The sequence below is a fragment of the Dasypus novemcinctus genome, chromosome 4, assembly GCF_030445035.2.
Source record: "Dasypus novemcinctus isolate mDasNov1 chromosome 4, mDasNov1.1.hap2, whole genome shotgun sequence".
Classification (NCBI taxonomy): Eukaryota; Metazoa; Chordata; class Mammalia; order Cingulata; family Dasypodidae; genus Dasypus; species Dasypus novemcinctus.
Genome location: NC_080676.1, coordinates 70061019 through 70086739, shown reverse-complemented (window position 1 = coordinate 70086739; position 25721 = coordinate 70061019). Strand labels below are relative to the sequence as shown.

Here is a 25721-nt window from a genome sequence, read left to right as displayed (position 1 = left end):
ACCTGTATTACCTGTTCCTGTTGGTTTGTTTCTGGAAAGAAGCTAAAAGTGCAGTTTACATATTGTTTTATTGGAGAGGACTGGTAATGCAATTTACAAAAAGGTTGTGTGTTAGCAAGTGCATATTGGGGAACTGGAAGGTGCTGTAAAAGATTAGACCATTTAGCACCATACAAATCCAATAGTGAATTCTTTCTCACTTTGTGTTTTCAGTTGCTTCCATCAGGCGCAGATCTCCAGACATTTCACGGTCTCTCAAAGCCAGTAACTCGCGGGGAGTTTGTTCCGATGCTGGGTCTCTGAGCGCCCCTCTGTGGCCCAGTGGAAGAATAGCTTTCTTCCGTCGTTTACAGCAGCTCCGCAGGCGTCTGCCTCTCGCGACCCAGCCGCGTAGGGAGGGGGACTGGAGGCCGTCCCGGGCCCGCCCCTGCCCGCCGGGAACCCGCCGCCGAGGAGGGCGAGGGGCTCGCCGCGGAGCTTTGTCCGTCCTGTCCGCCTTTCCTACCCGGAGGCCGTGCTTTATTCCGGGGAAGTCCGAACCGGGGTCCACGGACGTAGCCGAGCCCATTGACGTGGTGTGCGGGGCCCCTTCCCTGCCGGCGGGCAGGGCTGCAGTAACACCTATCTTCTGCAACTCTGAAAAGTGCCGGGTCCGCACCGCGCCGAGGAGCAGCCGCAGCGCGGGTCTCCAGCCAGTCCCCGCGGACCGCGGAGGCTGTGCCACTCCACCGCGCGGCGCCGCCACCTGGTGGCGTTGGGAAATGCTGGGGCGGGAGTCCAGCCTGAAGCTGATGTGGGTAAGAATCCTGCTTACAACGACATCAGTCTAGAACCTACTGTTTTACATATAAACACAAAGTGGTGTTCGCGTACTGAGTTTTCCCGGACAGCCCTTGCCGTGAAAATAGTGGAAAGTTTGTGCTTCGTTTTCTTTGGAATTTTGCCAAGCATTGTTCAGCAGTTTGGAAAATCTCTTCACCTTGGTACTGCTTAGCTCTTATTTCAGAATATCAAATATAAGCGAAACGTGACTTCTCTTACGTTCATCCTTTATTCCTTATAAGCAGGTGAAGGCATCTGATTGCCTCACGTGTCCTCCTGTGAGATCTAACTGAAGCATTTGTATACTGAAGGGGATATGATTTCATTATAATGATTTTCACTATAAAGGACTGTTCGTTTCTAATTTATATAGAAGTTAGAAGAGTTTATCTTTAAATTCACTGTTGCCTGATTACGTTACCTGTGGGTTTTTTTTTTTTTTTAATTTGGGGAGGCTGAATGCAGTGTTATGAATTATTTGCTGGAAAAAGAAGAATGTTTCGAGCGCACACAGAAGGAGGAAGCTGGAGGTGCCACATTCGCGGCGGGCCTTCCTCTGTTCCCCGCGCTGCATTCCTCCTCCTCCGTAGCTCCCCCTTCCCGTGCTTGTGTGCACCCTCATCTCCACTTTACCAAGGAGGCTTTGTGAAGGTGAGTAGAGATTCAGATTGCATTTGGAAGGAAAGAAAAGACTAGGAGTCCTGATTTGCGGCATCACTTCTGCCTCTACATTGTGACTGAGCAAGTCACTTCCTCTCTCTGGGCCTCTCATCTTCATCTGTTAACCAGGGACTGAAAGCCTTGAGCCCAGATATTCCCTTCAGCAGGTATGCAGAAGGCCCCACCTCGGTCCCAGGCCACCGAGGTCTGTTACATCTCTGGCAGGTGTCCACCTCCTCACATGGCCTGGGGCTAAACTCTCAGAACTCTGGGAGCAGCTAGACAACCGGGGCACTGCCAGCCTGCAGAGCTCCATCATGGCCTTTAGCCTGACTGCTCAAGAGCTGCTTCTGCAACCTCCCTGCCCACTGGTCGCACTCATTGATGGTCAGCGCATTCCTTCCTGAGCCAGCCCAACCCTTCCTGGGCAGTTCTGACTGTGCAGACAAGCCTCCTTGCAATGTTCCCTCCTAGCCTAAAACAAGTGGACACTCCTGTCCCCGCAAAAGCCTTTCAGTGTGAAAGCAGCCTTCATGACCCTTCAACCATTCCCAGGTCACCCTGTCCTCAGTCTAAACATCCCCAGGAGCGCCTTCTTACAAGTGGCTGCTTCTTGCAATATAGTGGTCACAGAAGCTCAGGACCGAAGGTCGTCTTGAAGGCCATGTCTTCCTCCTGCTGCGAATGGACCCCAAGTATGGAGCACAGCGCTGGCCGCCTTCCTGCAGGGCCGGGGCCCGTGGTCCCGTGGTAGACGGGGAAGTCATTTTAGTGGGCTGTTGCCTGGCAGATTTCGTCCATCGGTGACTCTAGAGAGCTTTCTCTTTCTTTCTTAGAGCAATATGACTTGTGTGCCATGTGCTGTTTGGTTCCAACGGGCTGGCCCATCAGGCTTTATTTGTCAAGCCGGATGTCACAGCAATTCCAGAGATGATGGGGTCAGCCTTCCTAGAGAGATACTTTGTGGTCCAGGGTATTCTGGTTATTGGATAAGAAGCATTAAAGGTCCTGCAACGTTGAAAAAAGTGAAAGTGCAGCATTTACCCCAGACCTTTGAACCAGATCCACTGATAATCTGAAAGGATTGGTGTGTAAAAGGATTTCTAGAGCATTCAGTTCATGAGGCATGTCTCTAAGGCACTTCAGGTACCACTGTGCCAGCTGCAGAAACTCATGTCTTGAGAAAGACAATCAGTGAAGAGAATGGATTGTTTAATGACCTTGAGAGTTGGGAAGAACTGTTCTTGGACAATACTGACATTCCTTTTCTGCTCAGGGGAGCAGGATGCCGCCTGACCTTTGTGCACATGGCCAAAGAGGAGATCCCTGCCTTCCTCCAAAAAAGCATTTTTCAGGGACTGTCCTTGCTGAAAACCCTTCTATATGCAGAGAACAGAGTTGGAGACCAGGTCCCAGGATTCTGGACAACCTGGTACACCTGGTTCAACTGAACATTCGAGGCAATGGGACCAAGATTTTTTTAGAAGCTCCTTCAGTTGGAAATGGTGAATTTGGAAAGCAACTTCCTTGTGAAGGTCCTGTCTCCTGTTCTTTGTCCCAATCAAGCACACACAGGGGAAACCAATTCAAACTAGTTGTGGACACTCCCAGTCCAGCTATGCAATGCTACCTTCCCGGGAATGCAGTCCAAGCTGGAACTTCTGGCAGCTCTGTGCTTCTGTCAAATTCCCTTAACCAAGAAGCTGGTCCTTTCTCATAACTAGGTTTCAGCTCTGCCTTGAGGAATCATGGATTTGGAAAACTCATAGTTTTCAGCTAGGAGGCAAATTAAACCACATCTTTACAGTGTGATGTGGTTTCTTCTCTTGCAATGTGAGTAGTCTCTTTCTGGAGTCACCACTGTAGTAAGCTTGTCTGGAGGGGCTTTGTTTGCATTCCCATCTAAGCTCTCAGACATCCTTTACAGGTCCTCCAAGAGGATTCCCACGAGGGTGAAATGTCAGTATCGCATTGCCACCCTTTGTGTAATACTCAGCATGACTTAAGCGCACAGAACGGCTTTGCTTATAGACCCCTTGCAGAAGCAGCACCAGCCTCAGGAGCATCCATAGTGTCCTTGTAACCGCTCAGTCCTGATGACACCCTAACAACCTCCCACACCCAGCTGCCCTGCAGCCAACAACATTCAGCCTCCAACCACATCCTGTGTGCTAACTCCAGCCCCCAAAGCACACATAAGTGACCAACCCCAGTGCTTCAATTTCCCAGCTGCTAAAACAAATGCTGTACAATGGGTTGGCTTAAACAGTGGGAAATTATTGGCTCATGGCTAGAAGTCCAAAATCGAGGCATCAGCAAGGCAATGTTTTCTCCTCCAAGTCTGTGGTGTTTGGAAGCTGGCTGCTGGCAACCTGTGGGGTTCCTTGGCTTTACTGTCACATGGCCATGTCCTCCTCTTTCTCTTCCGGGCTCCATTTATTTCCAGCTTCTAGCATCTCCCCCTGACTTTCTCCCTGTGGCTTCTCTATAAGGCCTCCAGTAATAGGATTAAGGCCCATTATGAATCAGTTGGCTACATTTTAATAACCTCATCAAAGAATTCTACTTACAATGGGCTCACACCCACAGGAATGGATTAAGATTAAGAACATGGGTTTGTATTTCAATCTGCCATACCTGTGATGATGACAACAATTTCACCAATCCTGATACCCTTTCAGACAACCATGACCTCTCCTATCACCTACAACCATGCCCAGAATACCAGTTTTTGTGGGCTTCCTGCCATGGCATTGGGATGGAGCCAGGCACTCCCTCTGCCTGGACTTCTAGTCCCCCAACCAGCAGGGAGCATGTGACCATCATGTAGGGCTGAGCCCATTCAAGAAGAAAACTCCCCATTCACTGCCGTGTTGGATAAGTTCATGTGTCAGCTTAGCCAGGTAATGGTGTCCAGTTGTTTGGTCAAGCAGGCACTGGTCTGATTGTTACTGTGAAGATGTTTTGTGGATTTTAATTATTAGTCAATAGATTGCATCTATGGCAATCACATCTACAATCAACAAAGGAGAATGCTTTCAGCAATGGGAGAAGACTCATCCAATCAGTTGAAGGCCTCAAAGGGAGAGAGAATGATTTCAGCAGTCAGAAAGAAGAACTTCTTTCTCTACTTCTGCCAGCCAACTTCTTCTGGGGAATTTATTGAAACCTTAATTGGAGCACTCAATTTGTAGCCTGCTTAATGGAATTTGTCCTGGCCAATCCCCATGGTTCTATGAAGTAATTCCTATAGTTAATCTCATTATATTTACATTATATATATTTATCTCCCATTGGTTCTGTTTTCCAGGGAGAACCCTAATACAACCGCCTTCCTAGGAAGATCCCTGCAGCAATGGCCTCCCTCTCTCCTTTAACCTTTCCAACAACAGTACCCCAAAAGTTTTTGCCCACCCCTGTGTCAAAGGCACAGAAAACACTCAGTAGACAGCTCCACGGAGCCTTTGGTCTCACCCTGCCCAGGGTTTCCATGTGGGTTACAGGCAACGGTCTTGCTGGAGCTTGTTCTTACCATGTGCCCAGAGCTTGACTATTTTGTGGTCTTAATCAGCTGTGCCCATCAACCATGGCACCCAGAGGCCTGCGCCAGGACCCCTGATGGTTAGGCTATTGTGTCAACTCGGCCAGGTAATCGTGCCCAGCTGTTTGGTCAAGCAAGCACTGGGCTAACTGTAATACAAGGGCATTTATGGACTTTAGTCACCATTGATTTTACTGCAGTGGTAAATCATAGATAACTGATTACAGTTACATCAATCAGGGAGATTGCCATCAGCAGTGAGTGATGCTTTATCCAATCAATTGAATGCCTTAAAAGGGAAAGTGATTCCAGCATGGAGTGAGAATTTCCCAGCTCATCTTTGGACAGCCAAAGTCTCCCAGAACTCTTCAAGGGCCTTCACTGGACTTTCATCAGAGCCCCTGGTTGTAGCCTGCCTGCGGGACCTGGACTTGTGCATCCTCATGGTCACGGTGGGTCACGGTCATGGTGAGAGACTCTTATAGAATCGCATAATATTGACAGATATCTCTTGTTGATTCTGTTTCCCTAGAGAACCCTGATGAATACAGGAGGTGAGCCTCAGAGCAGAATTCCTTCCTAAGAGAGATCTCGCTGTGTCACCCTGGAGCCAATGTGAGCACCTAATTCCTCCTGCCCACAAGGGGAATGAACAAATTTTCAGGAGAGGAAAGGGGACCTGTATGTTAGACTTGGAAGCTGAATGGGGCAGCATCAAGGCCTGCTTGATTTTATTTTTCTTCTGAAATATGTCTGTGAACTACCATTTGTGTGTCTGTATATGATATTGTTTTGACATCTGCAAAGCTGGCAACTTGTGAAGTCTCCTGGAGTCTTTAAAAATTAGATCTATGAACCTGGCATTTCCTAATGAACGGCAAGCCAAAAGCCCTAGGGCATTTGAGAGAAGTATTAGACTCAGTGCATTTGCCCACAAGCAGATTGAAATATAAGAACTCACTCAACGAAACTTCACTATCCAAACTCTACACTCTTCAAAATGGAGTTCTAAACCAGGAAGAAACAAAACTGTCTCCTGAGAAACCAAAAGAGGTTTCCAGTGCCTCCAATGAAAACACATGCATTTGCTCAAAGGAACATTCTTGCACTCAGAGTCTGTTCACTTTTCCTTTAGATATATGTCTATCAATTTGGCCATAATGGTTTCCAGACTGTGGTAGATTGAAGACAAACATAATAAACTGGCAGGAGGGTGGAAGTGCTGCTGCAGGCACTTTGTTAACAACAAAGAAAGGGGTGAGGCCGAAAAATGGCAAAATCAGACACAAGCACTAGAAAAGAAGAGCAGCCCCGGCCATTTCATGAAGGGCCCCTCGGCCTCTCCTGAGAGCAATGCGTTGCTTCAGCACAGAGTAAGAGCTGACATGTATAATCATGGCTCCATATCGCCTGGAGAAAGTCTAAATCAGGGGTTCTTCCCAAGGGGTCAATGAGCTTGAATTGAAATTCAAAAAACATTATTCTTGTGGGGTGCGGGTATGATACGTTTATTAAATAATACCCAGCATAGTGCGGACTTAGCAAGGGGTCTGTGGTTTTCACCTAACTGGCACAGGGATCCGTGGAACAAAAATGGTCAAGAACCCCTGGTCTAAACCATGTAAAATAATGCCTTAGTTTGTGTTATCCTGAGAGCTCAAGGCAAGGACTTGGGTGCTGTATATTTGGGAGATGATCCCAGAAATCAGGACTGTGAGACAGGCAAGAAAGACCACCACAAGGATGCACCAAGGAGGCTGCTCTGGGGACAACCAGGCTGGATTCCATAAGGACTTCCTGGAAGCATCCAGAACACCTCCAGACCGTCCTCCTAGTGGACAAGATGCAGCGTATTTATCAGCCGTCTCTTGTCACTGCTGGTTGAGACTGCCCCCCACCTCCAGCTTTGCTGGAGCAAATGGGAAGGCTGCCTGACAAAGAAAATGGCCAGCGAGGGGCCGCTCCCTCACTGCTGAGCTCTCACAGACCTCTCTAAGAAGTGACTGCTGGAGAAAGGGTGGGATGAAGGCATCTGCTGTAGGTTCCCTCTGTTTAAAGCAGCAGCAAAAAGTGGCATCTGCTCTAAAAAGAGTGTAAATGTTAAATTAGGGTAAATATTAAACATTTCATCACTTTACGTAAGCATTGAGTTATCCAGGAGATGAGCCAATCCAGACTGATAATTTGCAGAAGGCTCCAGATAAACAGAGTGTCCTTGGGAATGTTGAAACAACCAGGCCCCTCTGCGGCTATGCTAGGTGGTCGCCATGGTTACAATAACCAACTGGAGCAATTTTAAATGGAGGTAACTGGAGATTTAATCAATCCTGGCTTCAGCCCTCAGGAAGCTTAAACACAGTTTCTACTGCTGACCATCCTCTGCTGGGGCTGCTTGCCCTAGTTTGCCCTTTCCTTTAACCAAAGGTTACTTTCCATTAGTACCTCACTCTAGCTGGTATTAGGGTAAGATCCATTCATTCAACAAATATTTACCAGTGTCATACGTCAAGTTCCCCAGGAGCAGACCTTGAGATGAGAGTCCAGATACGAGTGATTTATTAAAAGGAAGCGATCCCAGGAGACATTGGCATGGGGCGGGGTGGGGAGCAGGACAGGCAAGGGGGTGGGGAGTCAAGCAGGGTATGATTGCAGGTGAAGAACCAGCTGGATCCTGCAGAAAAACAGTAGAATTTGAGTTATCTCTTAGAGTCTGCCCAAACTCAAGATTGCCCCCCACCCCTGGATGTAAAGCTGTTCAGTGGTCCAGGGACAGTTCTCCAAAGTCAAAGGTGCTGGTGTTAGAAGCAAAAACACCCAGAGGCTGAGATAGGGCATGTGGAACCAGCAAGAGGGCCCCCAGGGGTCTGGGTAGAGCATTGCCAGTGTCCACTGCTCTGTGCCAGGTGCTGGGCCAAGGGGCTTAGTGTCTAACTGGGGAGAACCAGCCTTGGCTGCTTCTGCCGCCCAAGTGCCCTGGGCTGGGACCGATGAGACCTGGGCCCTCCATCTGTGACCTTAGGGAAGTCACTGCCTCTTTGGGCTTCAGTTTCCTACATGTAAGGGAGGGGTTGACTCTACAGCTGTTCTATCCTCTACAGCTCTGAGGTCACAGAGGCTTAAAATGATGGTGTGGGTGTGTGTACTGATAGAGTGCAATTTTTAACAGTCGTTTGGTCATCCTTTATTTTTTTATCTAAAGATATTCAAATACCAAACTGTTTTATTGGATGGTAGAGGGGACTCATATGAGTATTTTATTTATGTAAATTCAATCACAGGAAATCAAGAGAAGGGGCAGGAGGAGGAAGTGATTTTAGGTGGGATGTTTTTAGGTGAGATAGTTGAGGCAAATAAGGCTTAAGAACGAAAGGTAGGAATAAAAGGTAGTTGCCACTTGGTGCCAGGACAAAAGAAGTGTAAACACTTGAGCTACGGTATCCTTTGGCTTTTGCCCACCCACTACGGAGCTGGGCTATGGCCAAGGGAAGCAGTTGCTGAGTTGGATCCTCTGTGGCGTGGAATCTGCCATGACCAGATGAACAACAGCGCTACAGCGCGGCCTGCTGGAGCCCGTCTCAGGAGGGGGGTGTATTGAGTGACGAGCGTTTGCCTGCCCCCTCTCAGGCATCCATAAAGTGAACGACAGGACACGGGACCTCTCAAAGCCATGTGCTCCCAGCTGACCCGTTCTGTGCCTGGGAAGAAACGCAGGCCCGGGGCCGGGGTCGGGTCACGGCGGAAGGCTGAATGCCAAGCAGTCATTAGGGCAGATTGATGGAGGAGGGAGTTGTTGGGGGCGGGCGGCCTGCTGCGGGTCCAAGGCTGTTATTTATGGCCTCGCTGGGGCGTCAGTAACCGGGCTGACAGCTAGCTGTAAGCTGACCTGGCTGCCGCACGGCGCGCAGCCTCCTGCCTGCCCGTCCCTCAGCTCGAGGAAAGCTGTCCTCAGAGACAGTGACCAGACGGGCTAGGTGTGGAAAGAGGGATTCCAGAACGCATCCTCACCCCGAGAATTCTAGCTCCAGAGACAGGGCTGTGTGCGTGTGTGGACACAGGCTCGGATCCTCTAAATATTTACATCGGCGGACATTTGTGAACTAGACACAGCACAGCTAACTTGAGTCTTATTTTTGATACAAGGAGAGGGAGCACAAATTAACCCAAACTGTACGTATTCCAGAGCAGTTCTTTGCAATTGGCTCGGGAATGCAGAGGAAAGGTTTTGTCCTTCTGTTGTTCCTTTGCTGTGTGTGTGTGCTTGTGTGTTTCTTTTGGCAGCAGAAGTACCAGCCTAATCCTACTTAATTCACCTGCACTCAGGTTTCCTGCGCTTCCAGTTACTGACCGTGTGGGTTGAGGAGGTCCAGGAATGTGCTGGACGCCAGCAGCTAAACTGGGACGGTCATGTGTCCGTGGGTGGTTTTGCTGGCCCTGTGTACATACAGCACCACCCACCACTGCGATGAGCAGCAGCCTGGCTGACAGTGGTCCTAGAGGGGTGTGACAGTCAGAATCAGAAGTCCCAGGCTGCACTCTCAGTGCCACTGAAAAAGGTGCTTCCTTTTGTAAAATGGACTCGAATCCCAGCCGGGTTTGCCTCAGTGGATGGGCATGGAGGTCAAGTGAAGTGATGTAGGAGACAATGCTTTGAGAACTGTCAAGTGTTCCTGGTGAGGTCTGCATTACAGTGAAATTCCTTCACCCTCCAAGCCAGGAGCACAGGCCCAGGGGCCCAGGGCGGAGCCTGGTCTGGGAGAGCAGAGGCGATATTCTGCATTTGGGGGCCCTGGGTGAGCACTCCCTGGGGGTAGAGCCTGGGGAGGGGGGTCTGACGGGGCCCTGCCCAAGGCCAGGGCAAGCGGGAGGGAGGGAGTGGTGCACCCCTGGACCAGGCCTGCCTGTGTGTGGGGAAGCTCTGGAGTCACAGTTAGAGAAATTAAAAGAAGTAAAACTTGGTGGGTCCTGAGGTCATCGAGGCTGCAGAGGCATATTGCCTTTGGGGCCAAAGACTTCCTTTCATCCATCATCCATTTGCTCCACAGAAAAACCCCTGCAAGTCCAATCAGAGACCTCGGCCGAAAATGACTGATTCGTGAAACTTTAAAGGTTAAGTGAATATATTCTTACCCCTATTTCATTCACTTTAAAAGATGTTATATGTTTAGAGCAGAAGCTCAAATTTCTATCATCTAAGGATTCATTACTGATACACCAAATAGTCTCTTGATTTCCTGGATTTCACTGGGTAAATGTTTGCTGAGTGCCCTCGAGCTCCAAGCACTGTGTTGGGCCCAGGGCAGTGAAGATGGACAGATGGTCCTGCCAGCCAACAAATGCAGCTTGGGGAAAAATGCTCTTGCCAAGAGAAGCCCAGGGATCATGCGGCTTGAGAGAAGGGCACTCAGTTGGGTTGGTTGGCAATTGCTGTAGTGCAAATTACCCCAGAATATAGTGGCTTAAAACTCAGTAATCATTTATTTCCTCTGGTGGCTTCTGTGGGTCAGGATGCAGACAGGACTCAGTGGGGACACTTGGCTCCACAATTGTCCATGGCCTCACCTGGTGTGCCTGGGGTCGATGCCCATTGCCAGGCACACGCCCTCTCCCTGTGGCCTGGACTTTCGCACGTAAAGTGGGTCCAAGAGCAAGTGCTGCGGAAGGAGGGATGGGGGGCAGACAGAGAGAATATGAATGGGAGCCAGGCAGAGGCCCTGTCCTTCCATCACCCAGCCTGGAAGTCCCACAGAATCACTTCCACCATCCTTCCTTGGTCAGGACAGTCCTGAGCTCCACCCGGATTTGGGGGGACAGGGACACAGAATCCACCTCTGGGTGGGAGGAGTGTCAGGCAGAAGAACCTGAGGGATGGGATGAGGGTATGGAAAATACAATATGCTTCACCTGTCTAGGAGAGGCTTTCTGGAGGAGGTGATGCTTGATGGGAATCTTAAAGACCAGAGGAAAAAAAGTGCTTGGGAAGAAGGGGTGAAGAAGGAGAGAGTCCAGGTGGAGGGGCAGCTTCCACTACAGTCAGGCGTTGAAGCAGCACAGGGTGTTTGGGCAACTCCCTGCAGTTCTGGGATGCTGGAGCAGTTTGCGTGAGGCAGGAGCAGTGGGACGGGGGCTGCAGAGGGGCGAGCATCACCTGAAGTCCATGCCCCCGGGGGGGACAACCCCTCTGAGAATCGGAGCAAAGACATGGCTCCTGTCCAGGAAGAATGCACCCACAAGATTCTGCACACCGTTTCTGGGGCCCAGGTCCAGCTGATTTCAAGGTCTCTTCCTTCCCTGCACTTACGTGGGGGCTGGACTGGACCCCCCACTCAACAGTGGCTGTGAAGGAGACTCTAGGGGGAAGGGTGGGAAGAATTCACGTCTCAGCTGGATCAGGAAAGGAAGTTTGAGCCTTCTGTGGGGAGGGAGGTACCCCTGGACCAAAGCTGGTGGCTGAAAGGCCCCCATTTTGTTGCTCTCTGCTCTGCCCCCACCCCCCCCCAGGTAAGTGTGTGGCTGTCGAAACACCACGCACTGATGCACCTGTGCTGGGGCGTGGTGCTCCCGAGGGACGCACCAGGGCCACCTGTGCTGTGTGCGTCCCTCAGGCCCCACCTCACCGGGCTGAGAATTGGGTGGACATTTGGGTCAGTGTTTCCACATTTAGATGTCATGGACCAGTAAGGCAAAACAAAACACAAACCAAACAAAAACCAAAACAACAGCAAAAAAATTGGGGATTTATTTTGTTAGTTAAGACTATCAATTGTCATTGTCTACTGTTACTGTAATTTCATATAAGGACATTTTGACATCATGAAAAGAAAGAAGGACATAGTTATGAATGAACTCCAGCCTTTCCTAAGAAAGGACCCTGGCAACTGTCCACAGACTCCTAAGTGTGACATGTACTCTCTGCGTTATCTCGTCTTTCTCACGAAAGCTTTCTCACACGCAGCGCTGATTGGCAGACCTACGGTCTTTCTTCTCAGCTCAGTTGCCTCTTGATGAGGTCACAGGTCCAAGGTTCACACGGACAAGGCCATCTGGTTCTATTTGGGGTTCCACCAGCTGCACTGCTGTCTCAGTCATTTCAAGTAGGGATGGCTGGCCCCAAGAGGAATGACCAGAGATGTGGCCAGGCTGCCACCAGAAATTAGCCTTTAAGCCCATACTGGCAGTGGGGCGATGGTACTCACCTCTGCATGGGTGGGTCACCCCAGGAAGCCCCAGCCCTCCTTCCAAACGCCTCGCCTAGCTGGCGGCATCACTAAGCCCTGGCCAGACATCGCCATCCTTGATAGATCCTCATTGTCCACAAAGCCCTTCTATGTGATTTTGAGTCTCACACTGGGGGAGGTGCTATTTCTAATTTACAGATGGGAAACCAAGGCTCAGGGAGCATCCTTCACTTGCCCAAAGTCACACAGCTAGTTGTCCTCAGAACTGGGATTGTTAGGCCTCAAAGCAGGGCCTTCAACACGCAAGTTAGGCAAACTCACATTTATTTACGTCTGCAGAGGTAAGGAGCCAAGGCCAGTCTGAAGTGACTCAGACCCAACTCCCCGTGCCGCAGTTTCACTCTTGTTTAAACACCCAAGTTACTACTTAGCATTTGCTTTGATTATGCATTAGCGTCCATCCTATGGAGGAACACACATAGCTGGTTATATAATTGTATGATTAGTGTGTTCAGGAAATCACGCTTGCACATACATTGCATGATCAAGAAAGGGGTGGATAACTCCACCCCGGGTGGGAATTTTACTATGTTAATTAAGCAAGTTGAAGTGAGGGCAGCAAGAGGCTGCTTCTGCGCAGGTCCCGCCAACTGGCTGAAGCTGGTTTTCAAACTTCGTTGCTTCAACAGGATATTCTTGACCACCAAAAGTAGAATTTAGCCCAAAGAGAGGGTTGCATTTCATTACTTTCTGATTTACATACGACTCTTTTCTTCATATTCTAGCAACAGAGAGAGAAACAAGTTACTTTCAGGTGTTTGGTGATCCTGCATCCATCAGGATTGCGCCGGTTCTCTCCAGGCCAGCCCTGTCTGCAGGGCACCGTCCTCTCTCGTCCACCTGAGGGCCGGCCTGATAGGGAGCCTCCTGACACCTCCCTACCTGGCTGCACCCAGGAGGCTCTGAGCTGGGTGAGAGTGTGACTCAGGCACGAGTCAGCTTTTGTCTCCTCTGGAAAACCTGAAGTTTCCCAGGCTCCCCTTTCTCCTGGTTTCCAAGTAGGTTTGACCAAAGGAAGGTGGAAGACTTGAAGGTGGGTGGAGGGGAGAAGCAGGGTGTGTCTTCCCCTCATTCTCTGCTGTAGGAAGCATCTCCAGCGGGGGCGAGTCTCCTCCCTGACTCGAGCTCCCACTGAACAGGCCTGCTCTAGTTTCGGCTTGGCCGGTAGCTCCTGGCCTCTGGGCTCTAGTTCCACAGCCTCCTTTTTGGCCCCTCTTATTCTGTCTGGTGGCGGTGGCTCCCTCCCATGGCTCACCTCTGCACTGCCTCAACCTCTTGTTTAGCTTCTCAGCTTTTCTGTGGCCCATGCAACCATTCTCTGCATTGAGTTCCCTCTGTTTGAAATACTAGTGTGGATCCTGCTGTGTGGCTGGATGCTGACTAGTAGAATTCCTTTAGTCACCGAGTCAAAACCTGGGCCTCCCGAACTTCTCAGGAACTTCCCTGCCTCTCCTTCCTCCCTGCTGCAGCCTTGGCCAGTCCTTATCATCCTTGGCCTGGATGACCCCAGCAATCTTCCACCTGGGCCTGCAGCCAGCCACCCGCCACCAGGCAGGGCCCAAGGGCCTGTTGGAATGTGTTAATTCTCCCACACCAAGAGCCTAAAGCGAGGCTCCCCATACATTTCCTCATCCCGCCCATGCCTTAGGGCTAGCCTTGCCAGTCTGGTCCCCAGCTGCCTGGCAGCCGGGCACACCCCTCCTCCCGCTGCACCCCCCACTCCAGCAGCACCGGACTCCAGCCATTTCCTCCAAACGCGGCGCTCTCCCGTCCACCTCTCTGTTCGGCTGCTCCCGCTGCCTGGACTGCCCTTTCTTTTTTATTAGTAAAAGTCTTGATTCTTTTAGGGCACAAATGCTGCCCTCTGTATGGCATGCATCAGTCTCCCTTCTGTCTTTCACAGCCTTTTATAATAAAATAATTAATTTTACAGAAAAATTATGCAGAAAGTGCAAAGTCCCCAAATACCAACCTTCCCTCAATGACAGTTTTCCCTATTATTAGTATTTTGCACTAGTGTGGTGCATTTGTTACAACTGAACTCTATTATCAATTTATTATCAACTGAAGTCCATAGTTTACATTAAGGTTCACTCGTTTTGTTGGACAATTCAATGGTCTTTTCATTTTCGTTTTTATTGTGGTAACGTTCAACATAAAATTTCCCACTTTAGCCACTTTCAAGCATTCAGTTCAGTGGTGTTCAGTATATTTCCAGTGCTGCACTACCATCACCACCGTACATTGCCAGAATTTTTCCATCACCCCAAATAGAAATGCTGTACCCATTAAGCATTAACTCCCCATTCCCCACCCCACTCCACTCCCATTTCCATAGCCTCTATTTCTTTTGTCCTTAGCCTCTTATATGTGCTTCCATCAGAGCTGGTCCTACGAGTGACCTGAGTTCAAAGGCCGGGACATTTTCCGAGTCCCCCAGATACCTACCTCAGTAAACGCTTGTTGAACTGAATGGCAAGCTGGTTCCAATCAGCTGGCTTCCCAAACCCAGGGAGCCAAGGACCTGCTGCCCCAGCTCTCCTTCCTGTTGGAGCAATAAACCAGAGAGTTAGGGGGCGCTCTTTAACACCAGGGCTGTTCATTTCACTGACATTCTAAATGCTCTTGGTTAATTTTTAATTTCAGTTTCTTTTTTTCTGTGAGGCTGATAGCAGGGCAATGTAGTTGGGAATGTAAAAAAGCAAGACATATGTGAGGAAAACAAATACCCACCTTGTTTTTATTTAACAATTAAAAATTGGTCGTTTCCCAAGAGCTTTTTGGGAATGAATGGAAATGAATGCAGAACATTGAAATGTGGTCCTCCAAAATGATATAACTGAATTGTAGCAGTTTGATATGGTTATGAATTCCATAAATAGATATTGGATTATGTTTGTAATCTGGTCTGTACCTGGGCAAGATTAAGTTATGATTAGGGCTTTGATTGGGCCACGTCATAAGGGTGTTGGTGGGTGGGGACTCACAGATAAAAGGCATAGCAAAGGACAGAGTTGAGGATTTTTGACGTTGGAGTTTTGAAATTGGAGTTTGATGCTGAAGCCTTAAGCTGGAGCCCCAGGAATTAAGCTCACAGAGGAAAGAGAAGCCAGCCCCAGGAAGAGAGGAACCCTGAGCCCAGAGAGAAGCAAGCCCTGGGAAAAGAGGAACCCAGGAAGCCTGAACCCTCACAGATGTCGGCAGCCATCTTGTTCCAACACATGAAAATCGACTTTGGTGAGGGAAGTAACCTATGCCTTATGGCCTGGTAACTGAAAGCTCCTACCCCAAATAAATATCCTTTATAAAAACCAACCAATTTCTGGTATTTTGCATCAGCACACCTCTGGCTGACTAATACATGAATAAAGGCCATTAGTGATTATTTCATCATGCTCCCTTAAAGCCAGAACTTTGTACATCAGCAATGTGCCAGATTCTAGAAAGATTCAATCTTCCTGAGATTTTCATTAGTGTCACTTTCCTGCATCATAACTCAGATGGCTTCCCAGAGGACCAGGATAAAGCTCATCAACGTTGAATTCAAGGCCCTCCCCTGGCCCCTCCTTCCCTGTCCAGCTTAGGCTGTCTCAGTGGGACCTTCTTCTCCAGCCAGACCATCCCACTTACACACCCTGATAGATGGTGAGGTGGGTCTTTCCTCGACCCCTCTGAGCACAGACTGGAGGAGTAGTTAGGAGTATGAGGTTCAAATTCAGACAAGTCAAGGTTCACATGTCATGTCCAAGCTCCACCTCTCCCCAGTGTGGTAGCCCCACAGCCTCCACCATGAAGCCTGCTCTGATTTCCCACAGGCAGGCACCACTCTCGTGTCTGCCCACTCCAAATGCCACCCCTCCCTCCACCTCACGGACATCAAAACTGCCACAGTCTTATGATATCTCTCTTATTGTCATTTATTTGTGTTTTTGTCTAGTCTCTCCAACTGGTCTTTAACTCTGTGGCCAAAATGGGTCTGTTACCTTCAGACGGACTGCAAGGATGGTGACCGCGGAAAGCACTTACCTTTCGGCCACTGGACTTCCACGTGAAGGCCACCTGGCTCGGGGCCCAGGATTCATGCTGAACTTTTCATGTAACAGGATAAACAAACAAATAAAGAGGTTGGACCCACCGTGAATGGCAGTCCAAGCTGGGGCGCCAGTGCCACTTCAGGTAGAGTTTGTGCAGATTTGCTCCCGGTGCCTGAGGCCAGGCTTCCAACCTGTCTCTCTCCCCCTGAGAATTCAGAAGAACAACCATGAACAGGAACTGGGTCCGAGTCTAAACACTGAGGGCCAGTGGCGGACACTCGCCTTTCAAACCTGGCCCCTCCGGCGTCCCCTGGCCCTGGCTCCTCTCCTCCGTGCTTTCCGTCGCGGTGTTTCGCATCGCCGCTCGCCGCCTCAGCCTGCTCGCCAGCAGCCAGGAGGAGCTGGCCTCCGTGGGCTCCTAGCGCCCTTGCCGCCTGACTGGTGGAGAAGGCGAGAACGCACCAGCTCTGTCTCCTGGGGAGCAGGAGGGGATGTTTAGGAGTAGATGAGACCTGTGGGAACATTAGGGGGACTGCACTGGTTTTAGCACTGCAGTCCTTGGTCCTGGGAAACCAGTTCAGGGCAAATGGGGACAGTTGGTCACCCTAGAACTCAGGGTCCTGTGCCAGGCTCTCCCTCCTCTGGGCCTCCGTTTCCCCAACTGTCATGCAGGACAGTTGGACCAGATCTTCCTGGCAGTAGCGTCCAGCTCCCTGGCCTAGAGGGCTTGGGGAGGTCGTGGAGCTCTTTCTTGTCAGCGTGCAGCACAGCCTGGGTGGTGGGCCTGACCAAATGGCGTTTGGAGCAGCACTTCTAAACTTTAACCTCCTACGGATCACCAGCCTCTTGTTAAAATGTGGACCTTGATGCTGTGGATCCGAGGTGGCACCCCCAAACTTGTGTTTTTAGCCATTTCCCCAGTGACATCCCTGCGCCAGCAAGAGCAGTGGCAGTAGCGAGAGTTTACGACGGTTCTCTCGGCAGTTCTGGGACCAGCAGCAGCTGCAGCACCTGGAGACGGACTCGAGCTGTAAGGCTGGCCCTCCGGGGGTGCTGGGTAGGCTAGTCTGGGGTAGGGTCCAGTAATCCGGTTCTAATATGTTCTGCAGATGATTCTGAAGCCCCGTCAAGTTTAAGAACCACTGCCTTAACGAACTGGTTCTAAACTTGGCCGTCATAGGAAGCCCCTAGAGAATTTTAAAAATACCAATGCCTGGGTTCCACTGTCAGGGGTTCTAGGTTCTTTGGGATGAGACGCTCCCTGGGCATCGGGATTTTTAAATACTCCCAGGTGATTCTAAACGTGAGGCCAAAGAGCGCTGGATGTCAGGCCCTGACCGGGCTCCCGGGCTTCTCGCTGCGCTGGCCGCTGGTTTCCCCGGAAAGCGCGCTCCCGGCCACGGCCGCGAGGGCGCGCTATCGCGCTGCTGGGAGTCGGCGGGCGGGCTCGGACTCCTTCCCGCCGCGCACTGGGGGCCCCGCGCTCCGGGAGCACCTCCTCGTGGAGCCCGGCCCTCTCCCCTGCATCTGCGCCTAGTTAGCGCTGGCCGCGCCCCGCCGCGCTTGACGTCACTGATGTTCTCCGTGCTGTGGAATCGCGGCCAGTGCACAGATCGCCCTGCCCCGGGGGCCAGCACGGCTGCTCACCTCCTCCAGGCAGGCCATCGGGCTCAGACCCGCGAGGAGCCTTTGGTCAGGCTTCCCCAAAGACCTGGGAGTCCCTCCTCCACTTTCACGACACTGGGACACCAGTGTCCTTTCCCGGCTTCCCTGGCAGCTTCCTGCCTCCTCACTGCCCTGCCAGGAACCTGAGGGCTCTGGGTGGTCAGATCTGCCAGATCAGGGCCATGAACGGACTTGCTCTGCCGGGTCTGTCTCCCTCCTTCTCTGGTCATCCTTCTCTGCTCAGTGGCCTCCCTGCTGCCTGCTCCCCCCTTTTCTCTGTCTGAGCTCTGTGGCTTGCTGCTTTCAAGCTAATGGGTCTTCATACAGGGGTACAAGAGAATGGGGTCGGGGATTGCTGCAGTTTGACGAGGAACATTGTGTGTCTGTGGTCAGGATGAGGGGCCTGGGAGTTGATGAAACTTTTCTTTTCCTAAAAATTTACTTGCCGTAAGGAGGGGTGGGGAGTTTATTCTGTAGTGGAAAACACAGTGCAGGGCAGTGAGGCTCCGGGTGGCTCCTCTGGCTGCCTGAGGACGCCCCTCCCTGCAGCATCCCCAGCCACTTCGACGGAGTTGCCCCTTTACCCTTTGTTCCTTCCTCTTCTTCATTTCTTTTTTGGTGCACCTTCATCCCAAATGCTCCGTTTCATCGCTGCTTGCGCCCCCTCCTCATCTATTTGAAAGCCTGGGCTTGACTGGTGTGAGATTTCCTTTGGAGAAAGGCTCTGTTTGGGTAAAAAAGAGTTTGAACACCACTGGCCTGGCCGATGCCCGAGGACTCTTCGGGCTTTCGGCAGAAGAGGAGAAGATGAAATAATTCTGGGAAATAGGAAACAGGCTTGATTTCTGCCTCTAGCCCTCTAACCCTGACTTCAAGTGCCTGCTCCTCATCTCTTCCATTTGAGATCTCTCCTCCCCCATCAGGGCCAGCCGGTGAGGTGGGCGGGCTCTGTACGTGGCAGAGAGCTAGGCCAACCTAGATGGGGAAACCAAGGCCCAGAGAGGGGAAGGGGATGCTCAGGGTCATAAAACTGGTTCCTGGCAGTTCCCCTTCCTCAGAAACCTCTGCCAGGCCATTCAGAGCTCCTCCAAGGTGCCAGGGTGTGACAGTTTGGGTATGGAGGGAGTGGCGGCTGGGCTCGAAAGGGAGCCTGTTCTATTTGAAGAACCCTGGTTTCTCTTTGAATTCATATGAGCAGCTGCTCGCCAGAGGCAGATGTCATTCCAGAGCGCAGTCTGACCTTGGGGCAGCTTTGAGTCACAGCCCCAGCAGGGACTCTGGGTGGAAGCCGCATCCCAAGGGCTCAGAGGGGATTTAGCCTCAGAGGCCCTGGCCCCCACAGGGGACAAGAGGCCAGGGAAGAAGAGTGGCGAGTCCGTACAAACCCTGCTCCTTCCTACGTGGTCTCTGAAAGTCAAGGTCCCAGTGTTGATTTGGATCGCAAATGGGGGTGGGGGCTGGACAAGGAGATTTAGATGGCCGCACATTTGGGCAGTTTTCCCTAAGCCTCAGCAATGCATCTGGCCCAAGCCAGATGGGGACTAGTGAAACGTCAGCTCTGGGAGGGCCACGAGGCTGATGTTTTATGGGTGAGAGCCTGAGGGCAGGGAGGCAGGGGCACTGGTCCAAGGCCTTTGGACAACTGGCAGCAGAGCAGGAGCTTGGACGCAGGCTCTGGACTCTGGGGTCGTGCGTCCTCGCCACTGTCCTGTCTTCTGCGTGGACAGATGGCTTGATTCTGCTTTGCAGGGGTTGCCCTCTTTTCCTCTTTGTGTGTGCGATGTGTGTGTGTCTTTGTGCGTGTAGACGTTCCCTGTTTTCTGTTTCTGTCTGCCTCCAAATCCTATCTGCTTCATAAAACCTAGAGGAAAAGATTCACCTATCCAGGTTCACCACCAGGAAATCCTTTTGCCCACCTCACCCCAACCCCCCAAGCTCTAGTTTAGGTCCCTCCAGGTGGGGCTGGCAAGGGTCTGTGGGCCGCACTCCGGGGCCACGGTGGGGGCTGTCTGGGGAGGAATGCTCGCCCCGGGGTGTGCACGGCTGGGGGAGCTGTCTCCAAAGCCAAACTGCAGACCCAAGCACTGTCTCTGATGAGCTCTGGAATGATGCCGCCTTTGCGGAGAGAGGGGTGCTGATTCCACCCCGAGATTTATAGTCTGTTTACTCAGAGAAACCGCTTGTTCATTTCAGCTGGTGGGGAGGGATGGCGGGAAGGTGGGAGGTGAATGCGTGTCCTCTGGGCTGGAGAGGCAGCCGGGGAGCCGGCAGGATGACACATGCTCCCCTTGGCGGGTGACCTCCATTAGCTCTTCCTCCCTGCCCTTCTCCACCTGAGGAGAAACAGGGAACTGCACTTCCCTCCCACCTGGGAGGTTTCAGATTCATTTTCTGCTCAGAGGCCTTTGAAAGCAAAATCTCACCTGTAAGATGAGGAAAGAGAAAAGAAGTCCTGTCTGTGGAGGACTGCCTTGGGCCTGGTTTCTCACGGACCCTCACTGTTGCAATTCTAGGCCATCGGTGCCATCTTCATTTCAGGGAAGACAGAATGGGTGCCCAGGGGGCTTAAGGACTTTGTCTAAAGGCCAAGCAATAGAGCTGGGGTCCAGATCCTTGTCTGGAGAATATCAAAGCTCATACTCTCCCCTTGACCAGCGTTTCTCAAAGTGTGCACGACGGGGCACTTGCATTAGAAGCATTCAGTTGGTCATTTTAAACAAATAGTTACCCACTTAGGGACTGCTCCAGGATCTGGGGACTCGTCAGTGAATAAACAGACCCTGCCCTCATGGAGATTTCACGTTTGGGGGAGAACAAAGACAAACACAAAGTAGAATAAATAAGTAGACTATATGGTATACTAGAAGGTGATGAGTGCTATAATAAAAAGGGGATGGAGAGTGAGGGAATGGTATGCAAGTTGCAATTTTAAATATAGTGGTCAGGACAAGCCTCATTGAGAAGGTGACATTTGAAGCAAGACTTCAGAGAAATAAATGTTTTCAATGTCTCCTAAGAAAACGTGCTTCCTGGGCCTAGACCTGCTCATTCAGAAGCTTGGGGAATGGGGCCTGGGAATATGTATGTATTTTTAACAAATCATTTATACACACTGATCTAAAAATCTTTGTTCCACACTCAAGTGCTTCTTCTTCATGCAAGACTTTCACCTAATAGATCAGGAACTATTTGCCCAAATCCAGATGTGGCTTTAGAGCTTCAAGGGTGAAGCTGGAAACCCAGAGTCCTGGTGTTGATTCTCCTGGTGACTTGATCATTGACTAATACTTAGCAGTGCAAATAGGCAAAATGTACCCATGACTATGACAGAGTCTGGAAAGCTCTAGGTCAGTGCTGGGCAGGAGGCCAATGCCAATGCCCAGTCAGAACGCAGCCGTGTTAGTGAAGACAGTGGCTGGTGTCATGGGAAGAGCATGACTTGGAAGACTTGGGCTCTAGAGCAGGTTCAACTATGGTGACTTGATTTGATTTGAGGAGCTTCAGCTTCCAGGTTTGTGAAATGGAACAGCTAAAACTTTCCCTGCTTATCTCACAGCACTACTGCCACCTATACCACCAGCCCATCCAGGTATCCATCAGTTCATCCATCTGTCCAACCATCCATCCATCCATCCATCATCCATCTGCCCAACCATCCATCCATCCATCATCCATCCATCCATCCATCCATCCATCCATCCATCCATCCATCCATCCATCCATCATCACCACTACCATCTTCATTTCATTATTATCGACACTCCTGGTATGTCCTATATTCAAATCAACAAAATTCTAGTTCAATAAAATAATTTGGAACATACCTAGAACTTATTATAAAGGAATTTGGCCTGAAAAATAATGAAGAAAAAATTGTATGGGGAGTCATTAACTGCGATTTTGAAATCTTTAATCTTGAAGAGCTGCTCAATGAGGTCCAATGAAGTAGGGTTCGTGCCACTAGGTTGGGGGAACCAGACAAGTGCCTTATAACTTCGACTGCGGTGAAAGCCGCTTCAGATTTTCCCTGATGGCAGGGAGCCCTGCCTCAGTGCCCAGCCCTATTAACTGTTGGCTTCCCAGTTGCTGAAACCAGCCAAAAACACCCTCTGCCTTTTGAAGTGCTTATTGGAAAAGCAGATTTCATCTTGGCTGGAGCTCTGAGCAGTTCCTTGTGTGGGGTACTCCCCAGGGCTGTAATTGAGCACAAGAAAGCATCGGCCTCCTTTTGGCATTCTTACTTTCATCTCAAAGTCACATTTCAAAATTTATATTAAAAAAAAAAGTCAGGGAAAGGGGCCAGCATGGCTCACATGGCCACTGGTGCCAGCACACCCAGCACAGCAGCTCCAGGAACGAAGGCTGTGGAGGATTATAAGGGGGAATTAAGACCGTGCAGGGAGGTAGGCCTTCTTGCCAGGCTTCCAGGAGCTGGCTCTGCGGCAGAGCAAGGAGGTGTGTTTTTGAGTTTGGGTCTTGGTGTGATGTGCAGAGCAGGAGTTCTAAGACTGCAGCAGCACACCCTTCTGTTCAGACCCGGCCCTACTCATACCAGTCCCCTCCATCCCCCACCATGAGATGTTTCTAAAGGCCGGGAGAATGGGGAGTCTGTTCTTGGACATGCACCCCAGGATCTGACTGGCCTGACCAGCAGGAAATGTTCTCTTTTCCCAACCAGATTCATTGTGCTACAGCAGAATCTGCTTCCCGAGCTTTTTTATTCCCTTCATGGAGTATTGAAATAAAATAGCACCCTGGAGAAGGAAGGGTTCTCACGGTGCACACACACCCAAATACCCAGGCTCTTCGGCCCAGCTTCCCTCTGGCACAGAGTGACTGTTGCCTCATCAGCTTGTGCCCCACAATGACCCCTTCATCTTTTTCAGGAACTTTTATTCATAAGAAATTATTCTTTACTATTTATGCAGCTGTTTTCCTCTCTTTGAATATAGGATCCTGCATTTATTTCCATTTTACCCTAAGATCATGCATAGGTTGTGTTTTGCCACCAAAAAAAAAAAAAAAAGATAGCTTACAACAAAGAACTTACATTAAAGACTTAAAGCAGTCATCCCATTTTTCAGGACCATGGGAAGGAGGAGGGAAGTAAATATACAACACCTAATACTAATATAAAATTTAGCTCTGAGGCTCCCAGGGCCCAGGATGGGACGGGGGGTGGGGGTGGGGGGTGGGGGGGGGGTGGGGGGGTGGAGAAGAGGTATATTGGTTCCTTAGAAGAAACAAATTTACCTCTCGAATTCTGAGAGAAATTTCTCAGAGGGGCTCCTGGAGAGTGATATGATGGACCAGTGCGTTGACAACAGTTCTATGCTAAACGTGGAGGCAGTTATCACATGGATATTTTCTGCTATTATTAACCAGTATTTAGGGCATCATTGTGACTAGTCTGGGAAGGGGAAGGTCATCTTGGGGAAAGAAGAGAATATAGAAAACTCCAAGAAGGCTGATAAACCATTCCCCCCAAATCAAACTTTGCATGTCATGCATGTCATACTTAAGGACGCTCTGAGTTGGATCTGGGACAAAAAAAAAAAAAAAAGACAGGCAAGCCACAGAAGGCATAAACCAGACTACATCTGAGGGGAACGTCAACTTTACACCACACGCATATCACTGAGTGAGCAGAAAGTGAATCATCTCCTTAGATCAGCTGATACTTCAGTTTTGGTGTTGGTGCCTGTGTGCACAGGTGTGAGTGATTGTGGGTGTGTATATGTGACTGTGTGCATGTGAGTCTGAACAGAAGCCCTTCTCCCCTGTCCTACCTCCCTACCCCACCCCACCCCCATACGCACAGAGTAAGGCTCTCAGCCTCCTGGAATCCGCTCCTCTGTGGGTAGTTGATTTTGATATCCAGCCAAAACTACAGGATCTTTTTAAGGTCTGAAGATCATTAACTCTTGGAAGAACAACAGGACAGTTTTGGAATGCTCGGGACTCGTGGGTGATAGCCTTATTACTCCAGCTAATATTCAGGAACAGAGCCAGGCAAGCCATTGGAATTAGGGGAAGGAATCTTTGCTTCACTGCTGCAGAATTTCTTATTAGACTAAGTTGAGCCTCCCCTTAGCTGAACACTAGGTTCCCAGGCCCCCACGGCCCTACCCTTTGGTGTCCCTCCCCGCTTTGAGAGCCACTGACTTTAGAAACCAAATTTAAGAGATTTGTTCATTTATCTCTGACAGTTCCAGACACAATGCCAGGCCCTGGACCTGCTGACGAAGACTTTCCCTGCCCTAGAAGAAGTGGAGACAGCTGCCCTCCCCGCCCCATATGCATAATTAAAGACAACGTGATGAGAAAATAATAGGAAATAAAAGTAGATTCTGGGGAGCAGATGTGACTCAAGCAATTGGGCTCCTGCCTCCCACATGGGAGGTTCCAGATTCGGTTCCCAGTGCCTCCTAACGAAGACGAACAGATGTCTCAAGGAACAAATGCCTCAACCAGCAGACACAGCAACCAGCAGGTGACACAACCAGCAGATGATGCAATCAGCAGGGAGTGGAAGTGGCTCAAGCAGTTGGGCACTTGCCTCCTGCATGGGAGGTACTGGATTTGGCTCCCATTGCCTCCTAGAGAAGATGAGCAAGATGAGGGAGCCATCTTGGGGCGGGATAAAATTAAAATTAAATTAATAAATTATATCATGATTATGACCATTACTGACTTGTGGGGAAGGGGCAAAATTTTGGTTTAAATGCTGCAAATTTGGTTGCCACAAAGTCCCTTCTGATCGCTGGTAACAGGCTGGTGGAAAGTGTCTGCCACAGCCCGGGTGAGCCTGGTGCCCAGGAGCGAGGGGTGTCCTCTCCCCTTTCTCTTCCCTGGTGCCCTGTGGCCCCAGGACAGGCCAGACTTCCTGTTCTCCTCACACCCATGGTCCAGCTAAAGAGCGGCTGATGATCGCCAATATTTTTTCAAATGGAACTTTCCAGTCTGACTGTAATCAGCGGCTGGGAGGAGCCATTGGTACCATGGAGGTAGAATCTTAGTGACGAGCTCACCGCTGACTGCGCTGTCTCAAGGCCACTGACCCCCACTATTTTCATGTGTAGCCACACCGTCCCCATCAAGATGAGCTATGGGGCAGTCTGACCTTTTCAAACCGTCCAAAGAAACTTCTCATGCAAATTGTCTCCATGTTTTGATGATTATTATTTTATTTAGTTTTAGGAATTGTACTATACATACCATGGAGGTACTTGTGTGTTTGTCCTGGAAATCCCCTCCACAGTTGTCCATGAAGACTTAATTTCTATACGTTGACGCTTGCAGTGATTGTGAACATCGGTCTTGTTCAGCTTGCTGATGGGGAGTTGGTTGGGGCAGGAGCGCAGCAGTGGTAGACGTGTCTACCTCCGTTCAACAAAAATCCCAGACAACTTCGGATCTATCTTCTCCCTGGCTCCGCACATCTGTTTCCTTTAAGGAGCCCATTTAGAAAATAATAATAATGCAGATGTGCATGCTTGCTCGACAGTGAGCGAAGCACTGCCCGGTGCCTGCCGCGTTCATCGCCGCCTCGTCACGGGGGCACTTGCTGGGGCAGCACACCAGAGTGGCGAGGAAGGCGCAGGGCGCGAGGCTGGTTTCCTCACCTCCGCTGCTGGACTCCTCTAAAAGGTTATATTTGGGAAGCCACCCTGGATTTGGAGACGTGGTGGGTGTTTTAAAAAGTAAGGAGCATTTACTTTAATCCACCCCCTCCCTGCTATCTGCAGATGTTCAAGCTGCTTT

The 25721-nt window shown here is 50.3% G+C and overlaps 1 long non-coding RNA gene across 3 annotated transcripts; it reads left to right on the top strand.

The window, feature by feature from the left end:
- On the top strand, nucleotides 1–24635 carry LOC131278230 (uncharacterized). Of its 3 annotated transcripts, XR_011648637.1 has the most exons (4): nucleotides 1–797; nucleotides 5556–10129; nucleotides 16196–16434; nucleotides 24167–24635. It is a non-coding gene; the product is annotated as an uncharacterized lncRNA (long non-coding RNA). The 3 variants fall into 3 exon arrangements; XR_009185517.2 differs by lacking the exons at nucleotides 1–797; nucleotides 5556–10129 and adding an exon at nucleotides 14722–15495; XR_009185518.2 differs by lacking the exons at nucleotides 16196–16434; nucleotides 24167–24635 and having other exon boundaries at nucleotides 1–5475; nucleotides 5556–7160.
- Nucleotides 24636–25721: the final 1086 nt, after the last annotated feature.